Here is a 13,128-nt window from a genome sequence, read left to right as displayed (position 1 = left end):
GCAAGAGAGGGAGCTCACAATCCTCGAGCTTGAGGGTTCGCAAAGATGGGCCGCGGCAGCGCCAGCAGGCTACGAAGATTGTTCGAGGTGATGAGGGCCGCGGCAGCGCCAGCAGGCTACGAAGATGGTTCGTGGTGGTGAGGGCCGCAGCAGCGCCAGCAGGCTAGGAAGATGGTTCACGACGAAGAGGGCCGCGGCAGCGCCAGCAGGCCTGGACGATGGTTCATGATGGAGAGGGCCGCGGCAGCGCCAGCAGGCCTGGACGATGGTTCACGATGGAGAGGGCCGCGGCAGCGCCAGCAGACTTCGAAGATGGTTCACAAGAAAGGGGCCGCGGCAGCGCCAGCAGGCCTCCAAGGATGAGTTTGTCTCGGTGTCTCTCGACTCCAGGATACAACTGCCTTCCTGCTCTGGAGCTGCCCCTGTTATAGGTCTGGCCTCCTTTGATGTCCGGACCCTCGCACTTGGAGGTCGGGAGGTCCGGGATGAGGGAGTCCAGACACCCAGCAGGAGGGTGGAGCCAGCGCCCGGGGAGGCCGGGGGAGATCGACACCTGGCGGAGGGGAGCCATTGACACTCCTTCTCCCATTGACCTGCCAAGTGGTCTCTTCACCTCCTGGGTGGATGGTGGTGCCTCGATGTCGGGGCCTGGCCAGGCCCAGGGTTGGGGTTGATCCGAGGCCACGCGGCCTTGTCGTGTAGTGTCCAAAAATGGCGGCTGGGCCGGGGCAGTGGTACTGATGGGGGCCCGGGCCAGCCGATACCGGGGTGTTCAGGAGGTGAAGTCCCGTTGTGGACGGGCCGGGGTTTGCCCCGGTGGGTTGCCGGGATGGTTCTTGTCTTGGATACAGGGGGGCAGGGGTCCAGGCTCCGCCATGCGGGGAGGGAGCGGGCCTTCCACGAGGCCTGTCCAACAGTGATGCTGAGGGATGCGCCTTGAGGATGCAGTATATCAAATTGGAGGATTCTGAGGTGTAGGGGCTAGTCAGATAGCCTGTGTGTTGCCTGTGAGGAAGGAATTGATTAATTGAAGAGCCAATCCACAAATTGTTCTATTGTGGAGGCATTGGGTGATGATCAGGGGAGAGATGGTGTCGAAAGATGTGTAGAGATTGAGGACTCTAAGGGCTGCGGCAGTGATTGCAGTCTCAGTTCTTTGGTTTGGTGTGAATCCTTTTTGGGATGAGTCCATGAAGTGGTTGGAATTGAAGTGGTCGGTCAGTCTCTTGTAAAGGTTTTCCATGACTTTTGCCGGGTAGGGTACCAGAGAGATCATTCTGCAGTTTATCAGTATTTTTGAATGTGCAGTCGTTTTTTTTTTCATTAGTGACAGGATGGTAGCTTGTTTCCATGTTTCCAGGAAGGCAACATTCCTGAGGGAGTCTTTCAGGGACGATATACGTTTGTCGCAGATGGGGTGGAGTCCTTTGGTGAAGGCGAAGTGTGGGCAGGGGTCAGAGGGTTCTCCTGAGGGGATAGAACTCATTGTGTTAGCGGTTTCCATGTGGATGATGGTTGGGCAGCAGGTTGGGAGGATTTAAGCTGTGTTCTCAACATCGTGTTGGAGGGATGCCAGATGGGAGATGTCCACTCTAGGAGTGAGTTTGTGCATATTGAGCAACATACAGAGTGAGCTGGGTGAAGAGCTTCTGTGAGGGGGTGACGGTTATGGAGCAAACAGTAGGGGAACTAAACTCCTTCACTATAGAGAAGATTTCCTTTGGATATCCTTACAGGACTACATAACAGTGGTGTAACATGGTGTTGTGTAGCTCCTATATACCCTATACAGGATCTGCGCATTTGGATAACATAAACTGTGGGATTGGTGGCAGACTGGTTCCGAGCACCCTCACCAGATAAGTTAGCCTGTTAGTATTAGCTAGCTTACAGTGCCACTAGAATTTCCTCTTATCGGGGAGACCTATGGGTACATATACATCAAGTCTTGCTTAGAAAGACAGAGGAGACCATGACTTCCTAGCTGGCACACTGACCAGAGATGCTACGGTTCCTGCATGCAGACGCTCCAGCTAGATGTCATGTAGTTCCTAAATACCCTATACAGGATCTGCATTATCACCAGAAATTCCATCAGTTACTGGCGAGCTATTGTTACTTCTGCCGTTCTGTCTAGCAGCCGACTACCCCGTTCAGTAGACGAGTCCTTAGAAATGTGGGCATGTCTGATCTTTAGACCTCCAACCTTCTTCTTTTTGAACTGTGGCTTTTGCTTTGGCTTTTCGTCTTTTTTAAAAGTGTAATCTTGAGCCTGCTGCTTGTCTCTGGACTTTGCACGCTCTTCTAGTCTCTCTGACTGTTCTTCCCTTTTGGAGTTTTTCGATGACCCCTGAAAGAAAGGAGAGGAACCGTATCAGTATACTGATACCTGGCAGGTTTCCTAATATTATCCCTATTCCTGAGGTTATACCTCTTTTTGGAGGGCTCCTGTGAAGGAGATCTACCTCGAGATTGAGATCTGTTTCCTTTAAATGTTTGCTGCTTTTTGTTATCCCACTTCTTTTTAGAAGAAGCATGTGTCTGCTTAGAAGTGTCCTTTTGTGGACTGCCCATTAGTTGTGGTTTCAATGCTTTCCCACACAAACTGTCTCTGCCTAATTCTGCATATGAGTTTCAATTATTTTCGGTAGTTCCTGTTCCTCTAAAGGAATGTACTCCCTTAGGCGTTGGCAGATAGCCACCAATACTGCTTCCCCTTTAATATTGGCTAAAATTATGGCTGAAACCTGGGCATAGTTACCTAGTAACCTCATCCCTAAGTTCAGAGCAGGCTCTGCTCCTTACTAATTTTTTATTTGTCTTAATACATCCGGTATCACTGCTAAGAACGGAATACCTCCTCAGTGCCGGATCGCTCTACCCACCGCGTGGCCCCCTCCAGGAAGTCACCCGGTCCCCTGCTGCCACCACTGCTCGATCCGCTGCTCTAACTGTGCCGCTGCTCGACCCGCTGCCCTGATTGTGCCCCGCTGTACGGTAGTATCGCCTCAGCTCTGCCGCCATTTTGTGCTGCCCCCTGTTGCCGTTTTGCCCCATTTGTATTATTGTCTTGTACTGTTTTTGCCGCTTTGCCCCATTTGGACTGTTTTTCTGTATTGTTGCTGCCGTTTTGCCTCATTTGATTGTTGCCCCATTTGTTTTGCTTTGCTCTGCCCCCTGTTTCCTGTTGCCCTGCCCCCTGTCGCCCTAGCGCTTTTGGACCCGCTGCCCACCCCGCTCCCTGCTGCTGCTCCCCCGTGGCCCCGCCCCCACTCCTGCTGGTATCCACGACCCTCTACCATTCGCCCCCCGCTCCCACCTCCCAGCTGCTCCTCCCTCGCTCCGCCCCCCACTCTCCATTTATGGCAGAGTCAGCGCGTACGCGCAGCGTCAACGCGCAGCGGGCGCGCCTTATGCGCGCTGAAGGCCCGCTAAAGGTAAGCCCGTCTGCGCCCGTCCGTGCCTGGCCCGCGCCCAGCGCCAGACCCCCTGGCCCCCGCAGCTGCCAGCCCACACGCAGGACCTACGACGCAGCCACCCACAACGCACTCAGTACCGATCGGACCCCGGGCTGCCACCGAGCCACCCCAGGACGCACCCACGGACCCTTCACCTGCCAATCCTGCAAGTTCTCCTGCATCCGGACCTGCACCGCACCCGCCAAGCCAAGCACCAGCAACAACCACCTGAAATGCATCCTGCTCAACACCCGCTCCGTCCACAGACATGCCGTGGAACTCTGGAACCTCCTCGACTCCACATCCCCAGACGTCGCCTTCCTCACGGAAACATGGATGAATGCCTCCTCAGCACCCGACATCACCATCGCCCTCCCGGACATATACAAGATTACCCGGAGGGACCGTGTCAACCAGACTGGAGGAGGCATCGCCATCGTCCACAAGAACACCATCCGCATCACGACCAACTCCGATGACACCCTCACAGCCGCCGAACACCTGCACTTCCAGATACACACCGACCCCAAGACCACTCTCAGAGACACCCTCATCTACAGACCCCCGGGACCACGCACACAATTCAGCGAAGACATCGCCGACTTCATCAGCCCGCACGCCCTCCCCTCCGCTGACTACATCCTCCTCGAGGACCTCAACTTCCACCTGGAGAACAACAACGACCGCAACACTGCCACCCTGCTGGACAACCTCGCCAATGTTGGACTCAAGCAACTGGTGACCACCCCCACCCATTACGCAGGCCACATTTTTGACCCCGTCTTCTCCTCCAGCAAGGACATCTCCTTCAGCCACGCCACCGGACTCCACTGGACAGACCACTGCTGCGTCCACTTCAGCTTCAGAAGGACCACGCTCCACCACCACCCACAACAGGTCCCCTGCAGAAGCTGGAACAAGATCACAGCCGACCAGCTCGCCACATCCCTGAACCAGAACCCTCCCGCCAGCTCAGCGAACCCCAACCAAGCTGCCAGCAACCTCACAAGGTGGATCAGCAACTGCGCAGATGACCTCGCTCCACTGAAGACTCCCCCCCGTCAGACCTGGCAACAAGAAAGCATCCTGGTTCACTGACGAACTCAAGAGCTCTAAGAAGAACTGCCGAGCCCTCGAGAAAGCCTGGCGCAGAGACCCGACACCAGACAACATGACCACCCTCAAGCTCGCCACTCGAAAACACCACCAGCTGATCCACACCACCAAGAAAACTGCATTCAAGAACGACTAGATAACAACGCCCACAACAGCATAGAACTCTTCAACATCGTCAAAGAGCTCTCGAACCCTAGCGCCGGCAGAAACGACATCACCCCATCGCAAGAACTCTGCAACTCGCTCGCCTCGCTCTTCCATAGCAAGATCGCAGACATCCACAACAGTTTCAGCACACAGCCAACGCACCCCACGAACGCACCAACGCCCCCCACCACCACCCTCCGCGCCTGGACACCGTTCAACACTGAAGACATTATCCGCATGATGAACTCCATCCACTCCGGATCACCAACCGACCCCTGTCCTCACCACGTCTTCAACAAGGCCGACTCCATCATCGCACCCCATCTCCGGGACATCATCAACGCCTCCTTTAACACCGCCACCTTCCCAGAGAGTTGGAAGCACGCCGAACTCAGCACCCTACTGAAGAAACCATCAGCTGACCCCACCAACCTCAAGAACTACCGCCCCATCTCGCTTCTTCCTTTTCCTGCCAAAGTCATCGAGAAGACAGTCAACAGACAGCTGGCCACCATCCTCGAGACAAATGGATCCCTCGACCACTCACAGTCCGGCTTCCGGGCCAACCACAGCACCGAGACCACCCTCATCGCAGCCACCGACGACATCCGAGCCTTGCTCGACAACGGGGAAACGACGGCCCTCATCCTCCTGGAACTCTCCGCGGCGTTCGACGCGGTCTGCCACCGCACCCTAGTACAGCGCCTGCACAAAATCAGAATCCAGGAGAAGGCACTGGAGTGGATCATCTCCTTACTTGCCGGAAAAACCCAGAGAGTCCGCCTCCCCCCGTTCAGATCCGAGGCCACCGAAGTCATCTGCGGCATACCACAAGGATCATCACTCAGCCCCACGCTGTTCAACATCTACATGAGCCCCCTCGCGGCCATCGCATGCCAACACAACCTCAACATCATCTCCTACGCCGACAACACCCAGCTGATCCTCTCCCTCACCAACGACCCTGACACCGCCAGAACCAACCTACACGAAGGGATGAAAGACGTAGCCGAGTGGATGACGAACAGCCGCCTGAAACTGAACTCAGATAAGACGGAAGTCCTCATCCTGGGATCAGCACCCTCCGCCTGGGACGACCCCTAGTGGACCCCTGCCCTCGGCAGCGCACCTAAACCAATGGACCACGCACGAAACCTGGGCTTCATCCTGGACTCCTCCCTCTCGATGACCAGACAAGTCAACGCCGTCTCCTCGTCATGCTTCAACATCCTACGCATGCTCCGGAAGATCTTCCGTTGGATCCCCACCAAAACCAGGAAGACGGTCACCCAGGCTCTCGTCACCAGCCGACTGGGCTACGGGAACACCCTTTACGCCGGAACCACAGCAAAACTCCAGAAAAGACTCCAGCGCATTCAGAACGCCTCAGCATGACTCAACATGGACATCCCCCGACACAGCCACATCTCCGGACACCTGAGAGACCTGCACTGGCTCCTCGTCAGCAAGAGAATCACGTTCTGAATCCTCACCCACGCACACAAAGCTCTCCACAACCAAGGCCCCGATACCTCAATGATCGCCTGACCTTCTACACTCCCACTCGCCAACTTCGATCGATCAGCCACACCCTCGCGGCCGTTCCCCGCATCCGATGAACCACAACGGGAGAGAGATCCTTCTCCTACCTGGCTGCCAAGACGTGGAACTCCCTCCCCATCCACCACCGCCTGACCCAAGACCACCTCTCCTTCAGGAAGCAACTCAAGACCTGGCTGTTCGAGCAGTAGAGGACCCCCCTCCCCCAAGCGCCTTGAGACCCTCCGGGTGAGTAGCGCGCTATATAAATGCTTTGATTGATTAATTGATTGAATACCTTGAGTCCTAGTATAAATGGCAGCAACGACTGCACCCCAAGTGGTACAATCTTCTACTTGTGGTGTTATCCCCATGGGCATGCACATTGTTAGCATTCAGTGTTTTTCATATAGGGTAGTATTCAATAATACTGCCTCGAGCTGTGTTATTTTCTGAGCTACCCAGAAAGGCGTTTGTTCATTTTTAGAGGGCATTTTACCCATCACTGCTTGTAATGTTTGTGGTGTGAATTTATTTGCTCTACCCCAAGTTTGAGTTCCATTTATTGCAACTATTGCTGGTTGGACTGTAAATGTCCCCATGACAAATTGCGTCAAGTTTCTATTGATTTTAAATAAATATTTGTGTTGTATGAGTAAGTCTCCTGTTGGCATTGTGTCAATGTCAGGATGTGGTGTCTAGGTTGCTAATATCGGCCATTTTGCCCCTTCTCCTCCGAGCGGACTGAGTCTTATTCTTCTTCTTATGTGGAGTAGGGAGCCTTTAAAGCAGTGTACGTGTTCCTGGTACGTGAGCGGAACCTCGATGTCCTCAAACGGGCAAGATTACACTGGTGCATCTCCTTCTGTATAGTAGAAAAATGTCTGTGTTCTTGAATCTGCTGCTTGGAATGTAACCCATGAATAAAATACCTCTGTTTTGTTTGATTTGTGTACCTCAATCATGAAAGCTACTATGCCACCCCTAGCTGATAATCCATTCTCTGGCAATTTCGGGGTTCTCCGGATGAGACTTTCAGATTTTCTATTGCGTCATCTCTGGTCTCAGTCATTTTGCAAAGAAGTAGTTTGTCCAGGGGAACTAAGATAAGGATTTTTATGCACAATTTTAGGAACAATGTGTCCTTCAAGCTTGATTACCCGACAGCCAATAAATAGGATTTTTTAGTCCACTCAGCTGTGGCGGAGTTTGTGCCCACCCACTCCAGACGTCTCTGGTATTTTGTGAGCAGGGGTCTCTGAGAATAGCACAACTGAACTACTCAGATTCTACTGTTAAATAAGTATCCAACCATCGCTGGCGACGCCATGTCGTGTAATTCCTATATACCCTATACAGGATCTGCTCGTTTGGATAACGTAAACTGTAGGATTGGTGGCAGACTGGTGCCAAGCACCCCCACCAGATACGTTAGCCTGTTTGTATTAGCTAGCTCACAGTGTCACAAAAATCTCCTCTTTTCAAGGAGAGAATAGTTTCTGGCAACCTCAGAACATAAAAATCCTCATCTCTCAGGATAGTGGAAACAATATACTACTTTTCCCTCAGTCACTCGTGCTCACTTAGTTTGTCTCAGAGATACACAGAATAAACAGTCTGGGAGTTTCATTAAGAATTTATTGAACAGTTGATATTCTAGTTTAAAATAGATGTGCTGTAACAACCATTAGACAGTAGCAGAGATATATGATTAGCAGTACTATGAAAGTAAAAGGATGGTGCAGTTCCACTATTTTGAAGAATCATGAATATATACGAGTATAAAGAATGCATGATGAAGTGCGTACTCCTGCTATGCCTCCCTAACTAGATGTACCTAAATGTACCCAGCATCTATGCAGGTGTTGTGCCAAGAATCCCTCTAGGATGTAATCAACCCCATCACCTGAAAATGAGAGAATATGGGACACCGTCCTTGTCTCGAGTTGGACACCCCACAATGGATGTTATACCACTGCAAGCTGGAACGTCGGCATGCAGGAACCTCAGCGTATCTGGTCAGTGTATCAGCCAGGAAGTCACTGCCTCCTCTGTCTTTCTAAGCAAGACATGATGTATATATACCCATAGGTCTCCCCAGGGTCCTAACGTGCTGTGTTACTGTCGACCTAAAGGATGCCGTTGTGCTGGAACTTTATACAGAGATATTATACAGAAGATGTTCGTCCTGCTGTCAGGCCTGCTGTGCTTCCCAGAAGCCTCATGCTTAATGTAGGAGTTTCAAACAAGGAAAAAAACAGTGTTCTGAATGTAGTGTTGTATCTAGGTAAAAGGTCAGTGCCTAAGAACCGGTATGTATGTAATGTAGGGAAGAATATAGGTGAAAGGTTGTGATGTTACCTGCGCCTATATAAGGTGCCTATATGGAGTATAACATTAGGTCCCCACAGCCCCTGCGGTGCGAGGGTCCCCAAGCTCCAGGGGCCCCCTCTTCACAGTACCATGACCTGAGAGCTCCTAATTAGGTTTGGAGGAAGGCCCCTTCAAGTACCTTGCAGTTTCATTACACCACTGCTCCACAAAGCACAGGCCTGGGGTTAGTTGAAGATTTAGAAGGTGACATCAATACAGTCTGGCAGTGTTCATTTGGAAAAGGACAAATCCAATTATGGACCCACACTCGAGCCCCTACGAAGTTATCGAGTACTGATACTTTGGTTGACTGTGTTGAAGGCTACAGAGAGGTCAGAACGGATAAGGGTGGCAATTCAAGCTTGATCTTAAATAATCCTTAGTTAATTCTGGAAAGCAACCAGCACCACGTCTGCTCCATGTAAGGCATGGAAGCCTGATTGTGCAGGGATGATGTGGGAGTTAGCTGCAAAAATGTTTCATGCACAAAGGCAGAAGTGGAGAAAGAGCAGTATTTATTTATTTATTTATGTATAAAGTAGTTCCTTAGCATGAAGTATCGAGGGAAGTCTTCAAGAGATGGTGAACACAGGCAATTTTCCAAACAGCAGGAAGCGATCCAGGCAAAAGTGAGGAACTTACTAACTTGCATGCCAATGGGGAAAGGTCAAGTGGGAAATATTAGCTATGGATGGGTAATCCAGTGAGGGGAACTTAATCTTTGCCATCTTATTTGGGGAGACATGCCTGAATTCAGTAAGAGTCGGAGGATGGCCTGGAATCAAGTCTAAAGACGATGATGCGCTGGGTAGCAGAATTGATACACTTTGATAAATAGCCAGAATTTTATCTTGTAAGACCTATGAAAAAGAAGTACTGAGAGCCAAAGACACAGAAGCAGACTATAGTGCACTTGCAGGAAAGTGGCCTCCTTGATTCTTCAGGCATAAGTGGACAAGCAGTTAAGGCCTACATTAAGGGAGGCAGTGTAGCAGGAGTTGAGGTACAGTACAATGCAAATGTCGAAGCCGTAAGTGCATAACACTCTAATAATACCTAGCAATATAAAATACATTCAGAGCATGATTAGGAATCAAATTTGAATAAGCATTGACAAAGCAAACTGGCGTGGCCTTTTTCAAAACTCATAGCACAGAACACTTTAAAAACGATGTTGCTCACACGCATGCCCACATCACCCACCTTACACATATGACTAGCTCTTTCAAACCTCACACACAATTCTCTTATACCCACAAACACAAAGCACACGTGTGTGAGTACACAGTAATAAAACACATTCAATTGTTGCGTCAGAATTAGACCCTTCCTCACAAGCAAGGCTGACACGAGCCATATAATCAGCAAACAGTGCAATACATGTACATTGGAGAAATAAGAAATCATAGAAGGCAGAGCGAGGCAGGAATGGGCAGATGTTGGTGGTTACAAAAATGGCACACACATTTGGCATGTTAGAGTAAAGAACGAAGAATAATAGATGTAAAAAACGATTGATATGTCTATGCATCATGACAGAGAACTTAGGTCAATAAACATAAGCATTTAACATATGCAGTAGGCTTTGCCTCGCCAAACCCTGTTCCCAACACTCGGGCAGTAGTAAAGACAAATCTGTGCTAGTGATGGCCAAGGATGTACACTAGGCTACATGTAGCAAATGCTAGCTTGAACTAGTCACTCTATTATCAGAGTCTGCTTAAACACTATGGGGCAGATTTACAAGCCCCTTGCGCCACTTTTGCATCACTTTTCCCATGTTAAAAGTGATGCAAAAGTGGCGCAAGGGGCTTGTAAATCTGTTTCTATGTATCAAACATTATTTATATATTTTCCTTGGCACAGTCATACCATTAATCCCCACAGAAGGGCAGTCATTGTCCCCATTGTGTCAGAACTATCACTCTGTGACGATAGTCCAAAAATGTCTAAAAATTACCAGCATTTTATTAGGTGTATTAGGTGTGGGCAATAGGTACTACAAACACAGTCCTCATGCATGCACAGACAGTCAGTCACTCATACACACACACATGTATGATGCCTTCCTGCAATCTATCCCACAGTGCAGGACATTAACCACCTCCACTGCACTGTGGCAACACCAGTGTGGCAGTTGCAGATGGAAAATGTCAAAGGGTGGAGCAAGAGCCGGAGGCAAGAATCAAGGGAAAGTGTGAGGAGCCACCGTAAAGCAAAAAAGAGAGAAGTAGATATTCCTCGGGAGGGGTGCACTCCATAAAATAAACTCAGCAAGAAAAAGGGATGGGTCACAGAGCAGATCACTGTATTGCATTTATATTATGGCTTACTCGTTTCAGTTTACAAGAAAAGAAGAGAGACACTCTTCCCCCAAAAGAGTTTGAGGAAAGAGTAGCACACTAATGTGAAAAAAGCAAACTGGCTCAAGAGGAGGATGACTCAAACAGAGCTGAGATTTCCACAGTAAAGAACAGGCAAATGTAACTTGCCCTGCTGCGTAAGGACCTAGAACATCACACATGCAGACTCATGCATTTCCGAAATTTTGCCTCGTCTCCTGGCTGATGCTCCTCTCTCACACGCGGCTGGCTCCTGCTCCCAATCTGTGGTGCTTGACTTGGGTGTGGGGGGAGGGGGGGGGGCGCAGATGAGAAGATCTTGAGAGGGGGCAGATGACAGTGTTTTCGAGGGACTCAGTAACAATGGCTAAAGGGAAGTGGAGTAGGAAACAAGCAAGCAGGAAAGAGACCTTCAGACAATGATGAACACTTTTATTTTACTTTAATTGTAAAACTTTATTTAAAAAATATTTATTGCGGGGTGGTGGGAGGGTCAGAGCAGAGCGGAGTGGAGCTCCATAGAGTTTTTGGCCAATTCCGTAGAGCTCCACGTAGAGGAACTCCGCCTGCTATGCCAGGGGTTAATAATTATGCGATTACAAAGTGATCAGGGAATTTTAAGTCTGTCAGCATGGTTTACTGCAACAATGACATCACTGATGACATCTCAAATGACGTCACTGATGACATCATCTAGTGACTGTTACTAAAAGTCTAAGAATGTTATATATATATATATATATATTTTCCAAGAAAAGGTTCAGTGGGCTCCGGTGTCTTTGGTGCTCAAAGGAAGGTGCGTTACTCTCGAGGTTTGAACCAGACCACTGTAATCTGACACAATTTCTTTGAACGAACGAAGAACAAGTTTATACGTTTAACGAAACACGTCGGTTAGTCTGTGTTGTGCGGACTTTTAAAAATGATTCAAGAATAAATTATCCATAGATTTATGAATGCTGGAGTGCGACCCTATTCTTCTTCGTTCGAAGAAATTGTGGTATATATATATATATATATATATATATATATATATAGAGAGAGAGAGAGAGAGAGAGAGAGAGAGCGAGAGGTTTGTCAAATATTATTGCAGCATGGTTCAGCTGCGGAGCAGCGCACCACTTTGTAAAGCGCGCCTCGAATACCTGAAAAAGAACCAGAAAAGGATTTGGGGAAGGCTACAGGGTAATGGCAGCCACCAGGGACTGACCCCTGGAAAAGTCCCCAGCAAGCTTGAAAACGGTGAGCAAGGGGATCGCGGCTAATTGTCACCGGCAGAAAGTACAGACATTACCCACTGGAGGGTAATAATTGAATGGCTGATTACAGGGCCCAGAATGTTCCACACCGTAGTCCACCGCGGCGCCCACTAGAGGGTAATCACTGAAGAGGTTGGGCAGTGAGGAGCCCCCCCCTGAGAGGAATGTAGTGCTACACGATCCAAAATCGAATCGACTTGGCAGCCCGGCAGCCTGACATCCCGGCATCCCGATACCTGCTGACAACGACTCCGGTCCGGCCCTGAAGTGGGAGCCGATGTGCTTGGCTCCGGTCGGGAAATCCCACCCCTCCACCTTCCTTCCAAGGTGGAAACAAGCAGCCGTAGAGCTGAGGTGAGGACGCAGGGCGGCGGCTCGTGGGCTCCCAAACAGAGGTTTGACGGGGAGAGAGGGGGGTGGGGAAAAGACTGCTGCGGTGGACTGCCCAGATGCAATGGGGGATTTTTCAGTGACCGTAGCCGTTAGAGGGAGTAGAGGGGGTTTGGGGGGCCACCACGAAACGGTAGGAGATAAGGTGGGGGTTTTGGCAAAGGCTCTGGAGGGTGGGACGGCCCATAAACTGAGCCAACAAACTCCCAAAAAAACACCCCCGAAAGGCAAGGGGAGGGGCGAGGACGAGGGAAGGGCACAAGAAGCATGAAAGGTGGTTACAAATCCAAAAGCTCCGGTGGGGAGCGGGGGAAAGACGAGGTGGAGAAGCTGTTGAAGGCAGAAGGTGAGTTTAAAGATGAGGCTGAGGTGGGCTTGGTGTCGGATAAATCCGGAGCCGGAGTGAGAGACGGTGGGGCTCAAGGGGGTAAAGAGGCTGCTAAAAAGAGGAGAGGTAAGAACAAGTGTGCACAAAATAGTGCAGTTCGTATTACCCCCTCCCTC

Source organism: Lissotriton vulgaris, chromosome 6, assembly GCF_964263255.1.
Source record: "Lissotriton vulgaris chromosome 6, aLisVul1.2, whole genome shotgun sequence".
Classification (NCBI taxonomy): Eukaryota; Metazoa; Chordata; class Amphibia; order Caudata; family Salamandridae; genus Lissotriton; species Lissotriton vulgaris.
Note: the sequence above shows the minus strand (reverse complement) of the source record.